General features: G+C 42.2%; 1 protein-coding gene across 5 annotated transcripts in view; it reads left to right on the top strand.

Moving 5' to 3' along the window:
- Positions 1-9,734: 9,734 nt before the first annotated feature.
- Positions 9,735-26,331, top strand: part of LOC104845418 (zinc finger protein 420-like) — a 66,838-nt gene continuing 50,241 nt past the window's right edge. For all 5 annotated transcript variants that reach the window (XM_064293115.1, XM_064293113.1, XM_064293111.1 and 2 more), the window contains exon 1: positions 9,735-9,902. The gene's annotated coding sequence lies outside the window, so the exon portion shown is untranslated. The remainder of the gene's footprint in view (positions 9,903-26,331) is intronic.

The raw sequence follows: 26,331 nt of genomic DNA, 5'->3' as shown, positions 1-26,331 counted from the left end.
TCTTATTTTGTGAATTAATATCGCCAGCTTCTTTTTTTTTTTTAAGTTTTTATTGTGCTTTAAGTGAAAGTTTACAAATCAACTCAGTCTTACAAAACCTTATATACACCTTGCCATATACTCCTAGTTGCTTGCTCCCTAAGGAGACAGCACATTCCTTCTCTCCACTCTGTGTTTCCGTGTCTATTCAGCCAGCTTCTGTCCCCCTCAGTCTTCGCATCTTCCCTCCAGACAGGAGCTGCCCACATGGTCTCATGTGTCTACTTGATCCAAGAAGCCCACTGCTCACCAGTATCATTTTCTCGCTTGTAGTCCAGTCCAATCCCTGTCTGAAGAGTTGGCTTTGGGAATGGTTCCTGTATTGGGCTAACAGAAAGTCTGGGGACCATGACCTCCAGGGTCCCTCTGGTCTCAGTCAGACCATTAAGTCTGGTCTTTTTACTAGAATTTGGGGTCTGCCTCCCACTGTTCTCCTGCTCCCTCAGGGATTCTCTGTAGTGCTCCCTGTCTTGGCAGTCATCAGTTGTAGCTGGGCACCATCTAGTTCTTCTGGTCTCAGGGTGATGTAGTCTTTGATTTATGTGGCCCATCCTGGCTCTTCGGCTCATACTTACCTTGTGTCTTTGGTGTTATTCATTCTCCTTTGCTACAGGTGGGTTGAGACCAATTGTTGTATCTTAGATGGCCGCTTGCTAGCATTTAAGACCCCAGATGCCACTCTCCAAAATGGGATGCAGAATGTTTTCTCAATAGTTTTTATTATGCAGATTGACCTAGATGTCCCCTGAAACCATGGTCTCCAAACCCCACCCCTGCTACGCCAGCCTTTGAAGCTTTCAGTTTATTCAGGAAACTGCTTTTGCTTTAGTCCAGTCGTGCTGACCTCTCCTGTATTGTGTGTTGCCCTTCCCTTCACCTAAATTAGTTCTCGTCTACTATCTAATTAGTGAATCCCACTCTCCCTCCCTCTCTCCCTTCCTTGTCTCGTAACTATCAAAGAATATTTTCTTCTCTGTTTACCCTATTTCTTGAGTTCTTATAATAGTGGTCTTATACAATATTTGTCCTTTTGCAGCTAATTTCACTCAGCATAATGCCTTCCAGGTTCCTCCATGTTATGAAATGTTTCACAGATTCATCATTGTTCTTTATCAAGGCACAGTATTCCACTGTGTGAATACACCATGATTTATTTATCCATTCATCCATTGATTGGCACCTTGGTTGCTTCCATCTTTTCGCTATTGTAAACAGTGCTGCAGTGAACATGGGTGTGCATGTATCTGTTCATATAAAGGCTCTTACGTCTCTAGGATATATTCCAAGGAGTGGGATTGCTGGATCGTATGCTAGTTCTATTTCTAGCTTTTTAAGGAAGTGCCAAATTGATTCCCAAAGTGGTTGTACCATTTGACACTCCCACCAGCAGTGTATAAGTGTTCGAGTCTCCGCACAACCTTTCCAACATTTGTTATTCTGTTTTTTGGATTAATGCCAGCCTCGTTGGGATGAGATGGAATATCATTGTAGTTTTGATTTGAATTTCTCTAATGGCTAATGAATGTGAGCTTTTCCCATGTATGTGTTAGCTACCTGAGTGTGGTCTTTAGTGAAGTGCCTGTTCATATCCTTTGCCCATTTTTTAACTGGGTTGTCTTTTTGTTGTTGAGTTTTTGCAGTAACATATAGATTTTAGAGATCATGCGCTGATCAGGGATGTCATAGCTAAAAACTTTTCCCCAATCTGTAGGTAATCTTTTTACTCTTTTGGTGGAGTCTTTGGATGAGCATAGGTGTTCGACTTTTAGGAGCTCCCAGTTATCTAATTTCTCTTTTGCTGTTTTTGGAGTTCTAGTAATGTTTTGTACGTTTATGCCATGTATTAGGGCTCCTAGCATTGTTCCTATTTTTTCTTTCAGGAACTTTATCATTTTAGGTGTTATATTTAGGCCTTTGATCCATTTTGAGTTGGTTTTTGTGCATGGTGTGTGGTATAGGTCTTGTTTCATTTTTTTGCAGATGGATATCCAGTTATGCTAACATCATTTGTTAAAGAGACTGTCTCTTCCCCATTTAACAGACTTTGGGCCTTTGTCAAATATCAGTTGTTCATATGTGGATAAATTTATGCATGGATTCTCAATTCTGCTCTATTGGTCTATGTATCTGTTGTTGTACCAGTACCAGGCTGTTTTGACTACCGTGGCGGTATCATATGTTCTAAAGTCAGATAGTATGAGGCCTCCCACTTTGTTCTTCTTTTTCAGTAATGTTTTACTTATTCAGGGCCTCTTTCCCTTCCATATGAAGTTGGTGATTTGTTTCTCCATCTCATTAAAAAATGTCACTGGTATTTGGATCAGGATTGCATTGTATCTATAGGTGGCTTTGGGCAGAATAGACGTTTTTACAATGTTAAGTCTTCCTATCCATGAGCAAGGTATGTTTTTCCACTACTGAAGGTCTCTTTTGGTTTCTGGCAGTAGTGTTTTGTAGTTTTCTTTGTATAGGTCTTTTATCTCTCTGGTTAGATTTACTCCTAAGTACTTTATCTTCTTAGGGGCTATTGTAAATGGTATTGATTTGGTGATTTCGTCTTCATCACTCTCTTTGTTCATGTACAGGAATCCAACAGATTTATATATGTTTATCTTGTATCCTGAAACGCAGTTGAACTCTTCTATTAGTTTCAGTAGTTTTCTTAAGGATTCTTTAAGTTTTTCTAAGTATAAGATCATGTCATCTGCAAACAGAGATACTTTTACTTCTTCCTTGCCAATTTGGATGCCTTTTATTTCTTTATCTAGCCTTATCGCTCTGGCTAGGACCTCCAGCACAATGTTGAATAAGAGTGGTGATAAAGGGCATCCTTGTCCGGGTCCTGTTCTCAATGGAAATGGTTGCAATCTCTCTCCGTTTAGAATGATGTTGACTGTTGGCTTTGTATAATTGCCTTTTACTATGCTGAACAGTTTTCCTTCTATTCCAATTTTGCTGAGAGTTTTTATCATGAATGGGTGTTGGGCTTTGTAAAATCCCTTTTCTGCATCAATTGATAAGATCATGTGGTTCTTGTCCTTTGTTTTATTTGTGTGATGGATTAAACTGATTGTTTTTCTAATGTTGAACCATCCCTGCATACCTGATATGAATCCTACTTGCTTGTGGTGAATTATTTTTTGATATGTTGTTGAATTCTATTGGCTAGAATTCTGTTGAGGATTTTTCTATTTAAGTTCATGAGGGACATTGGCCTGTGGTTTTCTTTTTTTTGCGGAGTCTCTACCTGGTCTTGGTATCAGGGTTATGATGGCTTCATAGAACTAGTTTGGGAGTATTCTGTCCTTTTCTATGCTCTGAAATACCTCTAGTAGTAGTGGTGTTAGCTCTTCTCTGAAAGTTTGATAGAATTCTCTGGTGAAGCCGTCCGGGCCAGGGCTTTTCTTCATTGGGTGTTTTTTGATTACTTTTTCAACTTCTTTCGTTGTGGGTTTATTTAGTTGTTTGTGTTAGTTTAGGTAGGTAGTGTGTTTCTAGATATTTGTCCATTTCATCTAGGTTTTCAAATTTCTTAGAGTACAACTTTTCATAGTACTCTGATATGATTCTTTTAATTTCAGTTGGGTCTGTTGTAATATCGCCCCTCGCATTTCTTATTTGGGTTATTTGCTTCCTCTCCTGTTTTTCTTTTGTCAGTTTGGCCAATGGTTTATCAATTTTGTTAACCTTTTCAAGAACCAGCTTTTGGTCTTGTTAACTCTTTCAATTGTTTTTCTGTTCTCTATTTCATTTAATTCTGCTCTAATTTTTATTATTTGCTTTCTTCTGGTGCCTGAGGGTTTCTTTTGTTGCTCTCTATTTGTTCAAGTTGTAGAGATAATTCTTTGATTTTGGCCCTTTCTTCTTTTTGTATGTGTGCATTTATTGATATAAATTGACCTCTGAGCACTGCTTTCACTGTTTCCCAAAGGTTCTGATAGGAAGTGTTTTCATTCTCACTGGATTCTATGAATTTCTTTATTGCTTCCTTGACGTCTTCTATAACCCAGTCATTTTTGAGCAGGGTATTGTTCAGTTTCCAAGAATTTGATTTCTTTTCCTCCTTTTTCTGTTACTGATTCCTACTTTTATGGCCTTATGGTCAGAGAAGATGCTTTGTAATATTTCAATGTTTTGGATTCTGTTAAGGCTTGCTTTATGGCCTAATACGTGGCCTATTCTACAGAATGTTCCATGTGCCTTGGAAAAGAAAGTATACTTGGATGCTGTTGGGTGGAGTGTATGTCTACAAGGTCAGATTGGTTAATTGTGGCATTTAGCTTTTCCAGGTCTTTACTGAGCTTCTTTCTGGATGTTCTGTCCTTCACTGAAAGTGGTGTGTTGATGCCTCCTACTATTATTGTCGAGCTGTCTATCTCACTTTTCAATGCTGTTAGAGTTTGTTTTATGTATCTTGAAGCCCTGTCATTGGGTGCATAAATATTTAATATGGTTATAGCCTCCTGGAATATTGTCCCTTTAATCATTATGTAGTGTCCTTCCTTATCCTTTGTGGTAGATTTAAAGTCTGTTTTGTCAGAAATTAGTATAGCCATTCCTGCTTTTGATTGTTGTTTGCTTGATATATTTTTTCCATCCTTTGAACTTTAGTCTGTGTCTTTAAGTCTAAGGTGCATCTCTTGGAGACTGCATATAGCCAGATAGTGTTGTTTTTTTTAATCCATTCTGCAACTCTCTGTCTCTTTATTGGTGCACTTAGTCCATTTACATTCAGCGTGATTATAGATGGGTATGAGTTTATTGCTGTCATTTTGATGCCTTTGTGTTTTGTTGACCGGTTTCGTTTTTCCACTTCTTTTTCTGTGTTGAGAAGTTTTTCTTTGTAAATTGCGTGTTCTTCTTTTTCATTGTGGTTGAATTTGTTTTTGTGAGTCTTTATGTTTATCTTGTTTTTTATTTTGAAGTGTAGGATTGTTAGTCTTCTTTGTGGTTACCTTGATATTTACTCCTATTTTTCTAAGTTTAAACCTAACTCATATCTCCCTATATCACCTTGATTTCCTCTCCGTATGGAAGATCTATGCCTACTTTATTTAGTCCCTCTTTATTGATTATTGTCTTCTTTTACATAATGACATCACTGATTCTCTGTTTAGAGCATTTTTTTATCTTGATTTATTTTTATGATTTCCCTGAGATGATATCTGGATGTCAACTCTGTTTTGTGTTCTAGTGTTGGGTTGATATCTGATATTATTCATTTTCTATCCAGAGAATTCCCTTTAGTATTTCTTGTAGTTTTGGTTTGCTTTTTGCAAATTCCCTAAGCTTCTGTTCATCTGTAAATGTCTTAATTTTGCCTTCATATTTGAGAGACACTTTTACTGGATATATGATTCTTGGCTGGCAATTTTTCTCCTTCAAGGCTTTATATATGTCATCCCACTACCTTCTTAACTGCAAGGTTTCTGCAGAGTAGTCTGAATTTATTCTTATTGATTCTCCTTGGTAGGTGACTTTTTGCTTATCCCTGGCTGCTCTTAAAATTTTCTCTTTATTTTTGGTTTTTGCAAGTTTGATGATAATATGTCTTGGTGGCTTTCTTTTGGGATCTACCTTGTATGGGGTTCGATGAGCATTTTGGAAAGATATCCTTTCATCTTTCACAATATCAGGGAAGTTTTCTGCCAACAAATCTTCAACAATTTTGTCTGTATTTTCTGTTATCCCTGCCTGTTCTGGTATTCCAATCACTCGTGAGTTATTCTTCTTGATGGAGTCCCACATGATTCTTAGGGTTTCTTCATTTTTTTAATTCTTTTCTCTGATTTTTCTTCAAATATATTGGTGCCAAGTGATTTATCTTCAATCTCACAAATTCTGTATCCCAGTTCCTCGATTCTGCTCCTCTGACTTTCTATCGAGTTGTCTAATTCTGTAATTTTATTGTTAATCTTCTGAATTTCTGATTGCTGTCTCTCTCTGGATCCTTGCAGTTTATTAAATTTTTTCATTATGTTCTTGAATAATCTTTTTTATTTCTTTAACTGCTTTATCTGTGTGTTCCTTGACTTTTTCTGTGTGTTGCCTGATCTTGTTCCTGATGTCTTGAAGAGTCCTGTATTCTTTTGTATTCAACATCTGGTAGTTCCAGGAATACAGCTTCATCTGGGAGAGTCCTTGATTCTCTGTTATGGGAGTTTGTTGAACAATCATTGTCTGCTTTTTTATGTGATTAATATCAACTATTGTCTCCGAGTCATTTATAAATTATTGTATTAATTTATTTTGTTTGCTGTGTCCTAGTTTCTCGCTTTGTTTTCTTTCAATATAGCCAAATAGGTTACTAGAGTGAGCTACCTTGGTTATTGGTGCCTTTGAAGCACTACTGTCCTCTAACCAGATGGCTAGAGCTGTTAACTGACCCATGAGTCTCACAGTCCATTCAGTATTCTTGTATTGATTCAGCTTAGGTGTCCTGATAGTCAGTCACCGAGTGTGTGGTGTAGGCTCTCACCTGCTATCTTAGAGGAGCAGTGATGATGGGTATATGCACTGGTTTCTGGTAGTGGCAGGGGGTCACACTCCGAGGAGGGCAGGGTGCTGACAGCCTTCCCCCAAGTGTCAGTGAGGAAGGAGCATCTCTGTTCTCTAGAGCACTCTGGTGGGTGGGCTCTGTAGCTGTACCTTAGGCACCCAATGCTTATATCTGTAAGTACTGGTAGGCATCGCTATCCTTTCGCGGGTGGCTAGGTGGCATGGATGGAGCCTCCAGTCCTCAGGCCCCTGCTGTGGGTAGGTGAAGGCCCTGTTTAATAGGCAGAGTGGTATGAGACCTCCAAAACCTGTTGCCCCACCACACAGCTAAAACAGTTACAGTCAGACCTCAAACAGATTAGCCCTTGCAATATAATAGCCACCTGTATCCATGTAGGTAGGGGTGAGACACAAAGTCTACGGATCACTTACGCCTGGGCTGAAGCCACTTCCGCTCTGAGCTTCCAAACTAGGGAGTCTGCAGGGTATTTTCCCCCCATTTGTTAATTCGTAACTTCTCCCAGGCCAGGAAAATGGCTCAGAGAGCACAGCAGGTTCTATCTCAGGCCCAGGGAAATCAACTGTTAATGAAGCCAGCTTGGGCAGGGGGGAGGGATCAGACAGATAGGGGAAAGTTCTTTCAAAAGAAGGAGCTACTAGATCTGCGCACGGTAAATTACACAAAATCACTTATCTTGTGTCAAGAGCTCTGTCTTATCTCAGATTCCAGAGGCATGTGTAGCCTGTGCGTGCTGGCTGGGTCCCCACCGAGATTGCCCCAGGGGGTCAGGGCTGCATCCCGTGCTTGCCTTCTTTTGCTGAAGGAGCTGTGTCCTAAACTCCACCGCCAGTCCCGTGGCTATCACTACAAGGGGTCGTGGTGCTAGCACTTTGGTTGCCTTCTTTCACTGAAGTAGCTGGTTCCTGAATGCCACAGCCAGCCCCATTGTGGACATGCCACAGGGTCAGGGGTGCACCACTCTGCTTGCCTTCTTTCACTGAAGCTGCTGTGTCTCAGGGAACTACCATCAACCCTGCTGTAGTTGTGACAAAGAACAGTGCCAAGGAATCAGAGCTGAGGTGCTGTGCGGGCTCCACAACTGTTGCTGCTTCTGCACTGTCTCTCCCTCCCTCGTTGCTCAGACCGATTCCTTAATTTTGCCTTTGATGCTCAGGGTTCCTAGTTTGTCATATATGTAATCAATTCACTTGTTTTTTCCTGTCTTTGTTGTAAGAAGGATCAGCAAAAGCTTCTGGCTAGTTCGTCATCTTGGCCCCGCCTCCTCACCAGTTTCATGAGGAACCTTAGTAAAATGGGTGTGAGAGTGACCACCTTAGGGTCAGTCTTATTGGTTTTGATTACAGGTAGTTCCTCACTTACGAAGTAGTCAAGTGACAAAAAGTCGCACTTATAACAGTGCTTTTTTTTTTTGGTACATCTTATTGTAATATGTACTACATACAACGTTGCAATGTATAATTTGCTGGTGTCATCATTCTCAAATGTTCACTCACAGATGTTCAATGTTACGACTTATTGATCAAAACACCATTGTACAGCAGGCTATGGCCTGGTCTACAATGATGTCTGTGTCGGTGTTAGTGTAGGGACTCAGGGAGTCTTAACAGATAGAAAGTTGGGCAATGTTCAACTTTAGACATATGACAGTGGAACTGCACATGCGCCCAACAGCCATCAGGACTCTGACTTCATTATTACAACCCTGACACTGACAAATAAAGATCTGATTTATAAAAATACTAATAAAAGGCAGTAATAATGAAAAAAAAAAAAGTCTTCAACTATGCCACAGCAAATTATGATGAAGTCACTGAACGATAACCCCATTGTAAATCATGGATGACCTGTACCCTGAAATGGAGGAGTATGTTCTGGTTGACACAAGACCTACAGCTCACTGTTGAACAATCATACCCAAAAACCCCCTTGTCATCAAATCGATTCTGACTCAGAACAACCCTATACTACAGAGTAGAACTGCCCCATACAGTTTCCAAGGAGCAGCTGGTGGATTGGAACTACTGACCTTTTGGTTAGCAGCCAAGCACTTCATCACTGAGCCACCAGGGTTCCTGAATAATCACGTTGTTGTTGTTAGGTGCTATGGAGTCGGTTCCAACTCATAGCAACTATATGTACAACACAACAAAACACTGCCCTGTCCTCCATCATTCTCACAATCCTTGCTACGCTTAAGCCCCCTGTTGCAGCCACTGTGTCAATCCACCTTGTCGAGGGTCTTCCTCTTTTTTGCTGACCTCCTACCTTCCCCAGGGATTGCTCCCTCCTAATAACACGTCCAAGTATGTGAAACGAAGTCTCACCATTCTTGCTTCTAAGGAGCATTCTGGCAGCACTTCTTCCAAGACAGATTTGTAAGTTCTTTTGGCAGTGTATGGTATATTCAATACTAATTTGTCAACACCATAATTCAAAGGCATCCAGTCTTCTTTGGTCTTCCTTATCCATTATCTAGCTTTCACATGTATATGAGGAAATTGAAAATACCATGGCTTGGGTCAGGTGCTCTTTAGTCCTCAAAGTGCCATCTTTGCTTACCATTTAGGAAACTCCATACTGGAGGGCTATGGAGCCCTGGTGGGACAGTAGCTAATAGCTTGGCTGCTAATCAAAAAGGATGGCAGTCTGAATCCACCAGCCATTCCTTGGAAACACTATGGGGCAATTCTTCTCTGTCCTATAGGGTCACTATGAGTCAGAATTGACTCTAGGGCACACAAAAACAAAAACCATCTGGTAGGAGGAAAAGGGCTCAGCTTCGGATATATGTGACCTACCCGGCTTTCCTCTTTTCCTTAAACTGTTTGAAACGTTAACAGAAGCAGCTCTGGTCCTCAGGATCCCAAAGACTTTGAAACGGCTCAATAGGAAGAGAATCAAGTTCTTTTGGAAGGCCAGAAACTAAAGCTCAGGTCCGGGGTCGGGGAGGAAGCTCACGCCCAGCTGCCCCAGTCCGCTCCAGTGCCTAGCGGTTTGGGACCCCGCCCGATTCCCTGCACAGCCCCGCCCCCTGCAGGCCCACCCCGCCCCCTGCCTAGCTCGGTCCTCGGCGCAGCCCCGCCCCCTGCAGGCCCCGCCCCGCCCCCTGCACAACTCGGTCCTCGGCGCAGCCCCGCCCGCCGCACCTCCTTCTACGCATGCGTAGGAGGTTCGCTTGGCGCGACAATCCCACGAGTGTGAGCGAGTGGCGTGTTTCTAGTTTAAACCCGCGCTCCGCGTCCCCTCCAGCCTCGCGTCCTCCCGCTCGGGGTCCGGGGGCCGCTGCAGACGCTCAGGTCCCCGCGCCCGCCCCGCTGTCGTCCTGGATCCGCGTCCGTTTCCGGTAAAACAGCTCCGAGCCGGCCCGCCTGGCCTTCCCACCCTGGCCAGGGAGCCCGCCACCCGCCTCCCGTCGACCCCTCCTCACCGCCGCCTCCCGTCGGCCCCTCGCCAACCCCTCCCCCCCTTCCCGTCGGGCCCTCGCCGACCCCTCCCCCCCTTCCCGTCGGCCCCTCGCCGACCCCTCCCCACCTCCCCCTTCCCGTCCGCCCTTCGCCGACCCCTCCCGTCGGCCCCTCGCCGACCCCTCCCCACCTCCCCCTTCCCGTCGGCCCTTCGCCGACCCCTCCCGTCGGCCCCTCGCCGACCCCTTCCCACCTCCCCCTTCCCGTCGGCCCCTCGCCGACCCCTTCCCCCCCCCTTCCCGTCGGCCCCTCGCCGACCCCTCCCGTCGGCCCCTCGCCGACCCCCCCACCTCCTCCTTCCCGTGGGCCCCTCGGCGACCCCTCCTCTGCGCTCTCAGGGTGGTGTCGGCCGCGCCCCCGCCCCAGTCCGCGAGTAGGGAAGTTTTGTTCATTTTGTCGTTTTCAGCCAAATAGTCTGCTTCGTCCTTTCATTCCTGAAATTTATCGTTTCTTGAAAGTTTTATTGATAATTTACTTAATTTTTAACGTGAAATTTGGGTTTCCTTTTTTCCGTCTCTTGGTTTACAGATTTGAACGGTCGGTTCATTTATTTTCAACCCCACTCCCCCACCCCTTTTATTATTGTATTTTAAATTAAGGTCTACAGAACAAACTAGCTTCTCAAGAAGCAGTACATATACTGTTTTGTGATTTTGGTTACCAACCCCTTCTCGATCTTGGGTTCCGGATCACCAGCTTTCCTGTCCCCTCCTGCCTTCTCGTCCTTGCCCCTGGGCTGGTGTACCCCTTTTGTCTTCTTTTGTTTCATGGGCCTGTCCAATCTTTGGACAAAGGGTGAACCTCAGGAGTGACTTCATTACTGAGCTAAAAGGATGTATGGAGGCCGTACTCTCGGGATTTCTCCAGTCTCTTTCAGGCCAGTAAGTCTTGTGTTTTTGTGAGTTGTACATTTTTCTCCAGCTCTATCTGGGGACCTTCTATTGTGACCCTTGTCAGAGCGGTTGGTGGTGGTCGCTGGACGCTGTCTAGTTGTGCTGAGTTCAGTCTGGTGGAGGCTGTGGTAGTTGTGGTCCACTAGTCTTTTGGACTGATCTTTCTCTTGTGTCTGTTTTTTTTTTTTTTTCCTTCCATTCTCTCTTGTTCCAGCGGGATGAGACCAGCGGAGTATCTTAAAGGGCTGCTCACAAGCTTTTAAGACCCCAGATGCTACTCATCAAAGCAGAATGTAGAACGTTTTGTTTATAAACTGTGTTATGTCAGTTAAGCTAGATGTTCCTCGAGACCATGGTCCCCACGGCCCTCAGGCCAATAATTCAGTCCCTCAGGGAGTTTGGATATTTCTATGGAGCTTCCATGACCTTGCCTCAGACAAGTTGTGCTGGGTTCCTCAGTATTGTGTACTGTCTCACACTCTTCATCGATGTTACAATTTCTCTCTTGTCTATTTAGTGTTTTTCCATCCCCACTCCTGCTCTCCCTCATAACCATCAAAGATTGTTTCTTTTTGTGTGTAAGCCTTTTCATGAGTTTTTAGAGTAGTGGTCTCATACAATATTTGTCCTGTTGTGATTGATTTATTTCACTCAGCATAATGCCCTCCAGATGCATTCATGTTGTGAGATGCTTCACAGATTCATCACTGTTGCTTATGATTACATAGTACTGTATCGTGTGTATGTACCATACTTTATCCATTCATCTGTTGCTGGGCATCTAGGTTGTTTCCATCTTTTTGCTGTTGTGAACGATGCTGCAGTGAACATGGGTGCACATATATCTATTCATGTGACTGCTCTTATATCTGTAGAATATGTTCCTGGGAATGGGATTGCTGGATCATATGGTATTTCTAGCTTTTTAAGAAAGGGATCATATCGTCTTGCAAAATGGTTGTACCATTTTGCATTTCCACCAGCTGTGCAAGAGAGTTCCAGTCTCCCCGCAGCCTTTCCAACATATGTTATTTTATTTCATTTTATTTTATTTTGATTTATGCCAGTAATGTCAAGGTGAGTTGGTATCTCATGGTTTTTATTTGCATTTCTCTAATGGGTAGTGATTTGATTTACATTTCTCTAATGGCTGGTGATCACGAGCATTTCCACCTGTGTCTATTAGCCACTTGAATGTCTTCTTTGGTGAAGTGTCTGTTCATTTCCTTTGCCCATTTTTTTAGTTGGATTATTTGTCTTTGTTGTAGAGGTGTTGAATTTTCCTGTGGATTTTAGCAATTAGACCTACCTTTCCTGGATTTGTCATAGCCAAAAAAATTTTCCCAGTCTATAGGTTCTCTTTTTACTCTTTCAGTGAAGTCTTTTGTTTCCCCCTGCAGTGGGTTCCCGTTTATCTGTTGATATTGATCTAATGTTATCACAAGCCCCAACTCTAAGAAGATCCCAGTTATCGAGCTTATCTTCTGGAGTTTTTTTGTTGTTAGTTATGGTTCATATCCTGTTAATACCGAGTATTAGGATCTCTAGTGTTGATCGTATTTTTTTCTTCTATGATCTTTGTAGTTTTTTATTTTATATTTAGGTCTTTGGTCCATTTTGAATTAGTTTTTGTGTATGGTGTGAGGTATGGGTCCTGTTTCATTTTTTTGCAAATGGACATCGAGTTTTGCCAGCACATTTGTAAAAAAGACTATCTTTTCCCCATTTGATGGACTTTGGGCCCTTGTCCACGAGGATCAAGTGACCATAGATGGATGGATTTACATCTGGGTTCTCAATTCTGTTCCATTGGTCAATGTAGTACCAAGCTGTTTTGACTACCGTAGCTGTATAATAGGTTCTGAGGTCAGATAGCAGGAGTCCTCCTACAGTATTCCTGTTCTTCAATAATGCTTACTTATCCAGGGCCTCTCCTCTTTCCATATTAATGTTTTATTTTTCCATCTTTTTAAAGAATGCTGTTGGTATTTGGATCAGGATTGCATTGTTTGTAGATTGCTTTGGGTAGAATTGACATTTTCACAGTGTTGAGTCTACCTATTCATGAGGATGGTATGTTTTTCCATTGATGTAGATCTCTTTTGGTTTCTTGCAGTGCCCTCACCCTTTTTTTTTAAGGTCCCTGAGAGGCCCAAACGGTTTGAGTTGGTGTACTAACCTAACGAAAGGTTGGCAGTTGAGTCCACCCAGAGCCCCGCGGAAGAGAGGCCTGTCTTTCTGTATAAAGGTTACAGCCAAGAAACCCTGTGGAGCAGTTCTAGGCTGTAACGTGGGGTGTCGGAAGAAGGAATCGAGTACAAGCCAACGTTTTTTCTTTCTTTCTTTGGTTTTTAATAGTATGTTTTTAAATAGACACTTATTTCAGGGTCACTGCTTTGACCACATTATCTGGTTTTGAGTACTTTGATTCTTTGTGATGACAGTGATGCTAAATTGGTCATTTACCAGTTGTCACATACGTTATAAAAACTTTTTCTGTAATCAGATTCCAAGTATGTAAACTATCTTTAGCTTTTTGTTTCGTTTAGCTTTGCTTCCACTATTTGATTTTTGTTAACTTTTATTTTGATTTCCCTGTGCAAGGGCTGTGGCCTACCTAATACCTCTTTTTTTTTTTTTTTTAATTGTTTCACAGCTTTATTTCTAATTTAAGACAGCACAATATCCAGTGATAATAATCTGTTCTTGTCGAGTCGATTCCAACTCATAGTGGCCCTACAGGACAGAGCAGAATTCTCCCATAGGTTTTCCAAGGAGCACCTGGTAGATCTGAACTGCCAACCTTTTGGTAAGGAGCAGTAGCTGTTAACCACTATGCCACCAGGGTTTCCATCCAGTAATAGGAGAGTTGTTAAATACAGTGAGATATCATCTTATTTGAAATTAGCTGATGTTTACTTTATGACCCACTACATGGTCGTATCTCCAGTAGCCTCTAAGCACAGGAAATGGTGTACTGCCCCTTCGATCCTATTGAAGGCTGAGCCCAGGTCTCTGTCTGCACGCCCTTTGACTCTCCCCTTCTTCAGCACCCATGTGACTCAACGTGTGGCCCTCGAGTGTGCACCCCTCCAGGACCTGTGAGTAATAAACAAGTCATTTCTTCTTTTCAGGGGCTGAATGTTAAAGTGCAGCTTTGTAACCAAAGAAGCCACCACCTAATTTCCATACAGGTGGTTTCATCAGCTGACCCCTTCTGGGTGGCTTCGTGTTTCCCCCTGCAGTGGGTTCCCGTTTATCTGTTGATACTGGTCTAACGTTACCACAATCCTCAACTCTCTGATCACATGGTTGGTCTCTCTGGCATGACCAGTTTCCACTCTGTGTATTTCCTCCTGCAGTGAGCTCCCATTTACCTGTTGATATTGGTCTAATGTTAACACAATCCCCAACTGTCTGATCACATGGTGGGTCTCTCTGGCGTGACCAGCTTCCACTCTGTGTGTTTCCTTCTGGAGCGGGCTCCCATTTACCTGTTGATATTGGTCTAAGGTTAACACAAACCCCAAATCTAATCACCTGGTGGGTCTCCTTGGTATGACCAGCTTCCATTCTGTGTGTTTCCTCCTGCAGTGAGCTCCCATTTACCTGTTGATATTTGTCTAATATTAACAGAAGCCCCAACTCTCTGATCACATAGTGGGTCTTTCTGGCGTGACCACCTTCCACTCTGTGTGTTTTCTTCTACAGTGAGCTCCCACTTACCTGTTGATATTGGTGTAATGTTAACACAAGTCCCAACTCTGATGACATGGTGGGTCTTTCTGGTGTGACAAGCTTCCACCCTATCACCTCTTTGGTATAAACTATCAGGTGTGGACAGAGGGGCCTGCTGTGAATCACAAAGGCAGTCTCTCACTCTGGAAATTCCAGGGCTTTAGAGGTTACTTCCCAGGAATCAGGACAAAGGCCAGAACGCTCTTTGTTGTTGTTGGAAGTTGCTATTGAATCTGTTCTGACTCAGAGTGAGCCCGTGTGTACAAAATAGAACTGCTCCATAGGGTTTTCAAGGTTGTGACCTTTCAGAAGCAGATTGCTAGGCCTGTCTTCCAGGTTGCAGGGCAAGGTTTCCCAGCTTGGGACCAAGTCCTGTTTAGGTACTTGCCTTCTGCTGACCAAGAATGACCAGGAGAGGCTCAGAGGTTCCACACGAAGAAAGGTTTATTAGTGACAGAAAGAAAGTAGAGGCTCGCGAGAAAGGAGAGGAGCTTCTGCCTATGCTAGCCTCCAGTCTTTCCCTGAATGGAGGTTTTCTTGAAGTTTATAAAGGGTTTTAGGAGGGAAGGATCTCATGTTTTATTCATTGCTTTTGGGGGGAAAAGGCGGGGCTTTCTGAGAAATAGAGGGGCTAAGAAATTAGGTGTGTGCGCATCTGGAACCCAGGGTAGAGTCAATTTGGATGTCATGTCACCACTGCGGAGTCTCAGGGCCCACTTGACAAGACTGTAAGGACACACCCATTCTCGCTGTGCATGCCCCGGGGATCGGCTGATTCTGTTCATCTTTGGAAAGCAGCTGGTAGGGAAGATACATGGAACTCTGTGTGTCAGAGTCCAGGATGTTGGTTATCTTGTAACACCACTCCCTATGGTGGAGTCCTGAAAAACAACTTCCAAGAGATATGCAGGATACCGCTCCTATGGTGGGGTCCTGAAAAACAACTTACAAGAGATAATGCAGGATGCCACCCCTATGATGGGGTCCTGAAAAACAGCTTAAGAGATATGTAAGATTTTGTGCATCATGGACTGCACGTGTGGGTTGTGTTGTAACGTCACCCATGGGTTAGAGTCCCAGATCAACGGGCCTGTTATTCCGGTATTGCGGCTATCCAGCCTTCTGTCCCTGTCTCATCCGAGGTGCAGCTGGGTGGATTCAAACCACCAACCTTTTGGCTAGTAGTCCAACGCGCTTAACTGTGTGCCACCCCCCAGCCATAGCCCTTTCTTTAGGTGAGATCAAATTCTTTACTACAGAAGTAAAATTTAAATATGTTTATTGTATTAAATACTGAAAAAAATAAACAGAAAATGATAGTAAAAATCCAGCCATAAAATCCATCACTCACAGGTAACTGCTCGTATTTTGATTATACTGATGGTGCGCATGCATCAGAGGTTTCTATAAAAAACATTGTATCATTTCATAAATAAGTTTTACACATTTTCCCCATGGCCTTAAATATTTTTACACTATTGTGTTAATAAGGAGCCCTGGTAGTGAAATGGTTAAGTGCACAGCTGCTATCTGAAAGGCTGGCTGACGGTTTAACCCACTCAGCTGTTCTGTGGGAGAAAGACTTGGTGATCTGCTTCCGTAAAGATTACAGCCTAGAAGACCCTAGGGGGTAGTTCTACTCTGTTACATGGGGTCTCCATGAGTTGGAATCAGCTTCGCTGCCCCAACAACAATAATACCATGTTAATGGTAGTAAAAATACCCATTAACCTGTTGCCATTGAGTCGATTCTGACTCATAGTGACCCTGTAGGATGGTAGAACTGCCCCATAGAGTTTCCAAGGAAAGCCTGGTGGATTTGAACTGCCGACCTTTTGGTTGGCAGCTGTAGTGCTTAACCACTACGCCACCAGGGTTTCCAGTAGTAAAAATAATAACTGATTATGTATATGCATGTGTGTGCATATATAATGATCTTTTGACTAATTCTTTTTGTGTGTGTGTGTCATATATATGTGTGTGTTTTTGTGCTTTAGGTGAAGGTTTACAGCTCAAGTTAATTTCACATACAAAAATGTATATACATATTGTTATGTGACACTAGTTGCAATCCCTATAATGTGACGGCACACACCCCCTTTTCACCCTGAGTTTCCCATGTCCATCCAGCCAGCTCCTGTCCCTTCTTGCCTTCTCATCCTGCCTCCAAACAGGAACCGCCCATTTGGTCTCATGTATCTGTTAGAACTAAGAAGCACACTCTTCACGAGTATAGTCCAGTCTAATCTTTGTCTGAAAAGTAGGTTGCAGGAATGGTTTTAGTTCTGGGTTAACAGGGAGTCTGGAAACCATGGCTTCAGAGGTTCCTCCAGTCTCAGTCAGACCATTAAGCTGGTCTTTTTACGTGAATTTGAGTTGTGCTCCACCGTTTTCTCCTGCTCCATCAGGGACTGTCTGTTGTGGTCCCTGTCAGGGCAGTCATTGGTGGTAGCCAGTCACCATTTAGTTCTTCTGGTCTCAGGGTGATGGAGCCTCTGGTTTATACGGCCCCTTTGTCTCATGGGTTAATATAAATAACTTCCTTGTGTCTTTGGTAGTCTTCATTCTCCTTTGCTCCAAGCAGGTTGGGACCAATTGATGCATCTTAGATGGCTACTCGCAAGCTTGTAAGACCCCAGACACCAATCACCAAAGTGGGATGTAGAACATTTTCTTAATAAACTATGTTTATTAAAAATTCAAGCCTCAAGTTACAGTAGTGAAAGATTCTGTGGGGAAAATATTAAATGGCACAGGAAGGATCAAGAGAAGATGGAATATACAGTCATTATACCAAAAATAGCTCAGTGTTCAACCATTTTAAGAGGCAGCATATGATCAGGAACCAGTGGTACTGCAGGGAGAGGTCCAAGCTACACTGAAGGCATTGGTGAAAAACAAGGCTTCAGGGATTGAGGTAATAACAACTGAGATGTTTCAGCAAATGGATGCAACACTGAAAGTGCTCATTTGTCTATGCCAAGAAATTTAGAAGAGAGCTAACCGGCCAACTGACTGGAAGAGATCCATATTTATGCCTATTCCTGAGAAAGAAGATCCAGCTGAATGTGGAAATTATCAAACAATGTCATCAATACGACATGCAAGTAAAATTTTGCTGAAGATCATCCAAAAGCGGCTGCAGCAGTATATCAATAGGGAACTGCCAGAAATTCAGGCCGGATTTAGAAGAGGGCATGGAACCAGGGATATCATTGCTGATCTCAGGTGGATCTTGGCTGAAAACAGAAATTTCCAGAAAGATGTTTACCTGTGTTTTCTTGACTATGCAAAGGTATTCGACTGTGTGGATCATAGCAAATTATGGATAACATTATGAGGAATGGGAGTTCCAGAACACTTAATTGTGCTCATGAGGAGCCTGTACATAGACCAAGAGGCAGTCATTCGAACAGAACAAAGGGATACTGCATGGTTTAAAGTCAAGAAAGGTGTGCGTCAGGGTTGTATCCTTTCATCGTACTGTTCAGTGTATGCTGAGCAGATAATCTGAGAAGCTGGACTACATGAAGAGGAATGGGACATCAGGATTGGACATAGACTCTCTAACAACCTCCATTACGAAGATGATACAGTCTTGCTGAAAGTGAAGAGGACTTGAAACACTTACGGATGAAGATCAAAGACTACAGCCTTCAGTATGGATCACACATCAACGGAAAGAAAACAAAAATCCTCACAACTAGACCAATAAATAACATCGTGATAAACAAAAAAGATTGAAGTTGTCAAGAATTTCATTTTACTTGGATCCTCAATCAACACCCGTGAAAACAGCAGTCGAGAAATCAAAGGACATTTTATGTTGGGCAAATCTGCTGCAAAAGACTGCTTTAAAATGTTAAAAAGCAAAGACATCACTGTGAAGACTGAGATGCACCTGACCCAAGCCATGGTGACTTCAGCTGCCTCATATGCATGCAAAAGTTGGATTGTAGGATTTTTAGTCTCCTTAGTAGTGACCTTAATATTTACCCTTATTTTTCTATATTTAAACTTAACTTTTATTTTTTTATATCGCTTTGTCTTCCTCTCCACATGAAAGATCTATGACTACATTTCTTAGTTCCTCTTTATTGTTTTAATGTTGTCTTCTTTTACATGATAACGTCGCTGTTTCCCTGTTTTGAGACAATACATAAGGAAGATAGAAGAAAAATTGACACCTTTGAATTATGGTGTTGACAGATGATATTGAATATACTATGAACTGCCAAAAGAACAAACAAATCAGTTCTGGTTGAAGCACAGCCAGAATGCTCCTTAGAAGCAAGGATGGCGAGATTTCGTCTCACATACTTTGGACATGTTATCAGGAGGGACCAGTCCCTGGAGAAGGACATCATGCGTGGTAAAGTAGAGGGTCAATGAAAGAGAGGAAGACCCTCAACGAGAAATGGATCGACACTGTGGCTGCACCAGTGGGCTCAAGCATAATGTTTGTGAGGATGGCACAGGATAGGCGGTGTTTTGTTCCGTTGTGCATAGGGTCGCTATGAGTCAGAATAGCACGTACGAACAACATGCACTTACGTCAATCAAAACTGATACATGTGGAGGCGGGGCCAAGATGGCAGAGGAGACAGAAGCTTCCGGTGACCCGTCTTACAACAAAGACCCGAAAAAACAAGTGAAACGCTTATGACGACTTAGGAGTCCTGAACTTCAAGGCAAAGTTAGAAAACGGACTGAGTGGCAGGGAGAGGGAGAGACAGTTCAGAAGTGGAGAGGAGTTGCCAGACCTGGATCGCCAGGATCCCTCAGGGACCATTCCCAGTAGCAACTGCGACAGGGTTGGTAGTAGGATTCGGCCACAGTTTCTTCAGGGAGAAACACCAGCCACACAGCGTACTCACACCTCCAGAACAGCACTCTTGGCAATAACAAAGTATTTGTGTATTTTACTGTGCCCGCAACCCCCAAGCCAGCTTCAGTGGCTGTTGATTTCCCTGGGCCAGAGAGAGGTCCTGCTGAGTGACCTGAGACATTCTCCCAGCCTTGGAGAAGGAATATTCGCAACTGGGGGAAAAGAGAATTTGCCAGCTCCACTAACCTGGGAAGCTCAGGACAGAAGCGGCTGCTGTCCAGGCATAAACAGTCCATGGGCATTGAATACCTTTCCCCCCTGCATGGACCTGTGTGGGCCCATCTCAGGAGAATAAGCCATTCTTGGCAGAGTGCAACTGTTTCAGCTGTGCAGTGGAGAGGTGGGTATTTGACATTTGACATTGCTTTGCCTATTAAGGTCCTCACCTACCCACATCAGGGACCTAAGGACTGGTGGCTCCGCTCAGGTCACCCAGCCACCCATGACGGGTCCAAAGGTAACTGGTACCTCCCACTCATTACAACCAAAAGCTTTGGGTGCCCATGGTCCATCTGCAGAATCCACCCACCTTTGTTCTCTAGGGAATAGGGGCGCACTTTCCTCCCAGACACCTGGGGGACATTTGTCAGTCCCCTGCCTTATTCAGAGCATGATCCCCTGCTGCAACAAGATACCAGTACCTACGCCAATCACCCCATCTCTCTGTAAGACAGAGCCTGTACCACACACTTGATGCCTAGCTACCTGGACGCTTGAGCTGAATCCATACAAAAAAAGTGAATGGACTCCTAGACTGATATACCTGATAACAGCTCTAGCCATCTGGGGACAGGACGTCAGAGCTTCAAAGGTGAAAATAATCAAGCTGGCTCACTCAAGCAACCTATTTGGGCATATCAAAACAAAACAAGAAGCTAGGATACAGTGAACAAACGTAAACTAATACGGTAACTTACAGATGGCTCTGAGACAACAGTCAATATCAAATCACATAAAGAAGCAGACCGTGATTGCTTCAACAAGCTCTCAAAAGAAAGAATCAAGGGATCTTCTGGATGAAGGTGCCTTCCTGGACTTACCAAATGCAGAATACAAAAGAGTAATGTACAGAGTTATTCAACACATCAGAAAGGAAATCAGGCAATACACAGAACAAGTCAAGGAACATGCAGATAAAGCAGTCAAAGAAATTAAAAAGGTTATTCAAGAATGTAATGAAAAACTTAATAAGCTGCAAGAGTCCATGGAGAGACGGCAATCAGAAATTCAGAAGATTAACAATAAAATTTCAAAATTAGATGACTTAGTAGAAAGTCAGAGGAGTAGAATTGAGGAAGTGGAAGGCAAAATTGGTGAGATTGAAGATAAAGCACTTGGCACCACTATATTTTAAGAAAAATCAGATAAAAGAATTTTAGAAAATGAAGAAACCCTAAGAATCATGTGGGACTCTGTCAAGAAGAATAACTTGCGAGTGATTGGAATACGAGAACAGGGAGGGATAACAGGAAGTATAGAGAGAATTGTTGAAGATTTGTTGGCAGAAAACTTCCCTGATATTATGAAAGATGAGAAGATATCAATCCAGGATGCTCATCGAACTCCACATAGGGTAGATCCTAAAAGAAAGTCACCAAGACATGTTATAAACAAACTTGTCAAAACCGAAGATAAAGAGAGAATGTTAAGAGAAGTTAGGGATAAAGGAAAAGCCTCCTACAAAGTAGAGTCAAGAAGAATAAGATCGGATTACTCAGCAGAAACCATGTAGGCAAGAAGGCAATGGGATGACTTACATAAAACCTTGAAAGAAAAAAATTGCCAGCCAAGAATCATATATCCAGCAAAAGTGTTTCTCAAATATGAAGGCGAAGATAGGACATTTCAAATAAACGGAAGTTTAGGGAATTCGTAAAAACCAAGCCAAAATTACAGGAAATACTAAAAGGAGTTCTTTGGTTAGAAAATCAATACCAGATGTCAACCCAGATACGGAAATCACAAAAATAAACCAAGATAAAAATGCTAAACACAGGGAAACAGCAATATTATTATGTAAAAGAAGACAACGTTAAAACAAAGAAGGACTAAGAAATGTAGTTGTAGATCTTTCATATGGAGAGGAAGACAAGGTGATATATAGAAATAAAAGTTAGGTTCAAGCTTAGAAAAATAGGGATAAATATTAAGGTCACTACAAAGGAGACTAAAAATTCCACTCATCAAAATAAAACACAAGAAAGAAAGACTCAGCATAAACAAAATCAAAACAAAAAAGAGTAAAAAACAATATATAAACTACTCAGCACAAAAAATTAAGTGGGAAAAAGAAACTCAACAACACACCAAAAAAACTGTCAAAATGACAACTAAACTCACACCTACCCATCATAATGCTCTATGTAAATGGATTAAATGCATCAATAAAGAGAGAGTGGCAGAATGGATAAAAAAAAATCACAGTCCATCTATAGGGTGCCTAGAAGAGATACACCTTAGACTTAGAGACACAAACTAAAACTCAAAAATATATCAAGCAAACAACAATCAAAAAAGAGCAGGAGTGGCAATATTGATTTCTGACAAAATAGACTAAAGTTAAATCCACCACAAAGGATAAGGAAGGACACTATATAATGAGGAAAGGGACAATATATCAGGAGGATATAACCATATTAAATATTTATGCACCTAGTGACAGGGCTGCAAGATACGTAAAACAAACTCTAACAGCATTGAAAAGTGAGATGGCTCCACAATTATACTAGGAGACTTCAACACACCACTTTCAGTGAAGGACAGAACATCCAAAAAGAAGCTCAGTAAAGACATGGAAGATCTAAATGGCACAAGCAACCAACTTGACCTCGTAGACATATACAGAACACTCAACAGCAGCCAAGTATACTTTCTTTTCTAGTGCACATGTAACATTCTCTAGAACAGACCACGTATTAGGTCATAAAGCAAGCCTTAGCAGAATCCAAAATGTCAAAATATCACAAAGCATCTCATCTGACCATGAGGCTATAAAAGTGGAAATCAATAACAGAAAAAGCAGGGGAAAGAAATCAAACTCTTGGAAACTGAACAATACCCTCCTCAAGGATGCAATAAAGAAATTTGTAGAATCCAATGAGAATGAAAACATTTCCTATCAGAACCTTTGGGACACAGCGAAAGCAGTTCTCAGAGGTCAGTTTATATCAATAAATGCACACATACAAAAAGAAGAAAAGGCCAAAATCAAAGAATTACCTGTACAACTTAAATAGAAGGAGAGCAACAAAAGAAACCCTCGGGCACCAGAAGAAAGCAAATAATAAAAATTAGAGCAGAATTAAGTGAAATAGAAAACGAAAACAATTGAAAAAGTTAAAAGGACCAAAAGCTGGTTCTTTGAAAAACTAACAAAATCACTAAACCATTGGCCAAACTGACAAAAGAAAAACAGGAAAGCAAGCAAATAACCCAAATAAGAAATGAGATGGGTGATATTACAACAGATCTAACTGTGAAATTAAAAGAATCATATCAAATAACTCTGAAAAACTGTACTTTAACAAATTTGAAAACCTAGAAGAAATGGATGAATTTCTAGAAACACACTACCTACCTAAACTAACGCAAACAGAGGTAGAACAACTAAATAGACCCATAACAAAAAAAGAGATTGAAAAGGTAATCAAAAGACTCCCAACCAAAAAAAGCCCTAGTCCGGACGGCTTCACTGCAGAGTTCTACCAAACTTTCAAAGAAGAGTTAACACCACTACTACTAAAGGTATTTCAAAGCATAGAAAAGGATGGAATACTCCTAACTCATTCTATGAAGCCAGCATATCCTTGATACCAACACCAGGTAAAGACACCACAAAGAAAATTACAGACCTATATCCCTCACAAACATAGATGCAAAAATCCTTAACAAAATTCTAGCCAATAGAACTTAACGATTTTTCAAAATAATAATTCACCATGACCAAATGGGATTCACACCAGCTACGCAGGGATGTTTCAACATTAGGAAAACAATCAATGTAATCCATTGTATAAATAAAATAAAACACAGGAGCCACACAATCTTATCAATTGGTGCAGAAAAGAAATTTGACAAAGTTCAACACGCATTCGTGATAAAAAACGCTCAGCAAAATAGGAATAGAAGGAAAATTATTCAACATAGTAAAGGGCATTTATACAAAGCCAACAGCCAACATCACCCTAAATGGAGAGAGCCTGAAAGCATTACTCTTGAGAACAGGAACCAGACAAGGGTGCTCTTTATCACCACTCTTCCTCAACATTGTGCTGGAGGTCCTAGCCAGAGCAATTAGGCTAAATAAAGAAATAAAGGGCATCCAGATTGGTAAGGAAGAAGTAAAAGTATCTGTTTGTAGAGGACACGATCTTATATGCAGAAAACCCTAAGGAATCCGCAAGAAAACTACTGAAACTAATAGAAGAGTTCAGCTGAGTATCAAGATACAGGATGAACATACAAAAATCAGCTGGATTCCTCTACACCAACAAAAAGGACATGGAAGAGGAAATGACCAAGTCAACACCATTTATAGTAGCCCCCAAGAAGATAAAATCTTACCACAGACGTAAAAGACCTATACAAAGAAAACTACAAGCCACTACTACAGGAAACCAAGAGAGACCTACATAAGTGCAAAAACAGACCTTGATCATGGATAGGAAGACTTAACATTGTAAAAATGTCTATTCTACCAAAAGCAATCTATAGATGTAATGCAATTCCGATCCAAATTCCAACGACATTTTTTAATGAGATGGAGAAACAAATCACCAATATCATATGGAAGGGAAAGAGGCCCTGGATAAGTAAAGCATTACTGAAAAAGAACAAAGTGGGAGGCCTCACTCTACCTGATTGTAGAACCTATTATACCTCCATACTAGTCAAAACAGCCTGGTACTGGCACAACAGGTGCTTAGACCAGGGGAACAGAATTGAAAATCCAGACATAAATACATCCAAAGATGAGCAAGTGATATTTGACAAAGGCGCAAAGCCAGTTAAATGGGGAAAAGACAGCTTCTTTAACAAATGGTGCAGGCATAACTGGATATCCATCTGTAAAAAAAGATGAAACAAAACCCATACCTCACACCATGTGCAAAAACTAACTCAAAATGGTTCAATGACCTAAATATAAAATCCGAAATGATAAAGATCGTGAAAGAAAAAATAGGGAAAATGCTAGGAACCCTAATACATGGCATAAATAGTATACAAAACATTGCTAACAATGCAGAAGAGAAACCACACAGCTGGGAGCTCCTAAAAATCAAACATTTATGCTCATGCAAAGACTTCACCAAAAGACTAGAAAGATTACCTACAGACTGGGGAAAAAGTTTTTAGCTGTGGTATTTCCAATTAACGTCTGATCTCTAAAATCTATATGATAGTGCAAAAACTCAAGTACAAAAAAAAAATAATGCAATTAAAAAATGACAAAGGATATGAACAGGCACTTTACTAAGGAAGACATTTGGGTAGCTAACAGATAAATGAGGAAATGCTCACGATCATTAGCCATTAGAGAAATGCACATTAAAACCACAATGAGAGGGAGGTGGAGCCAAGATGGCAAAATAGACAGACGCTTCCATCAAGCCCTCTTTACAACAAAAACCTGAAAAAACAAGTGAAACGAGTATATTTGTGATGCACTGGAAGCACTGAGCATCAAAGGCAAGCTTAGACAACGAACTGAGGGGCAGGGGAAGGAAGAGACCGTTCAGAAGTGGAGAGGAGTTACCGGACCTGAATCACAGGGAGCCCTCAAGCACCATTCCCAAAGCGGTGGCAGAGGGCTGGTACTAGTGTTTGGCCTCAGTTTCCTCAGGGAGAAGCAGCCAGCCACACAGCCTACTCACACCTCTGGAACCTGAGGAGAACGGCGCTTTCAGCAAAAGCTAAGTACTTGCGTATATTTTACCGCGGCCCCCCACCCCCAAGCCGGCTTCAGCGGCTGAATCCCTGGGCCTGAGATAGACCCTGGTGAGCACCTAGAGCCATCCTCCCAGCCTTGGCGAAGGAAAAAATTTGCAACTGGGGTAAAAGATAATTTGTTAGCTCCATTAACCAGGAGAGCTCAGGACAGAAGTGGCTCCTGTCCAGGCATAAACCGTCCATGGACCTTGAGCACCTTTCCCTTCTGCGTGGACCTGTGTGGGCCTATCTCAGGAGAATAGGCCCTTGTTGGCAAACTCCAACCATTTCAGCTGTGTGGTGGAGAGGTGGGTGTTTGACATTTGACATTGCTTTGCCTATTAAACAAGGTCCTCACCTATCCAGATCAGGGACCTAAGGACTGGTAGCTCCACTCGTCACCCAGCCACCCGTGACAGGGGTCCAAAGATAACTGGTACCTCCCAGTCCTTACAACCAAAAACTTTGGGTGCCCATGGTCCCTCTGCAGAACCCACCCACCAGCACACTCTAGGGAACAGAGATGCATTTTCCTCAGAGACACTTGGGGGTCAGTTCTCAGCCCCTGCCTTGTTCAGAGCGTGACCCCCTGTTGCAATCAGATACTGGTATATATGCCAATCACCCCTGCCCATCTAAGACTGTACGACAGAGCCTGTTCCACACACTTGATATCAGCTACTTAGAAACCTGAGCTGAATTCATACAAGAAAACTGAATGGACTCCTAGACTGATATACCTGATAACAGTTCTAGCCCGCTGGGGACGGGACACCAGAGCTCCAAAGGCGAAAATAATCAAGCTAGCTCACTCAAGCAACACATAAGGGTATACCAAAACAAAACAAAGCAAGCAGCTAC

Source organism: Loxodonta africana, chromosome 10 (assembly GCF_030014295.1).
Source record: "Loxodonta africana isolate mLoxAfr1 chromosome 10, mLoxAfr1.hap2, whole genome shotgun sequence".
Lineage (NCBI taxonomy): Eukaryota > Metazoa > Chordata > Mammalia > Proboscidea > Elephantidae > Loxodonta > Loxodonta africana.
The sequence above is the reverse complement of the archived record's forward strand: the minus strand, read 5'-3'. Positions and strand labels throughout refer to the sequence as shown.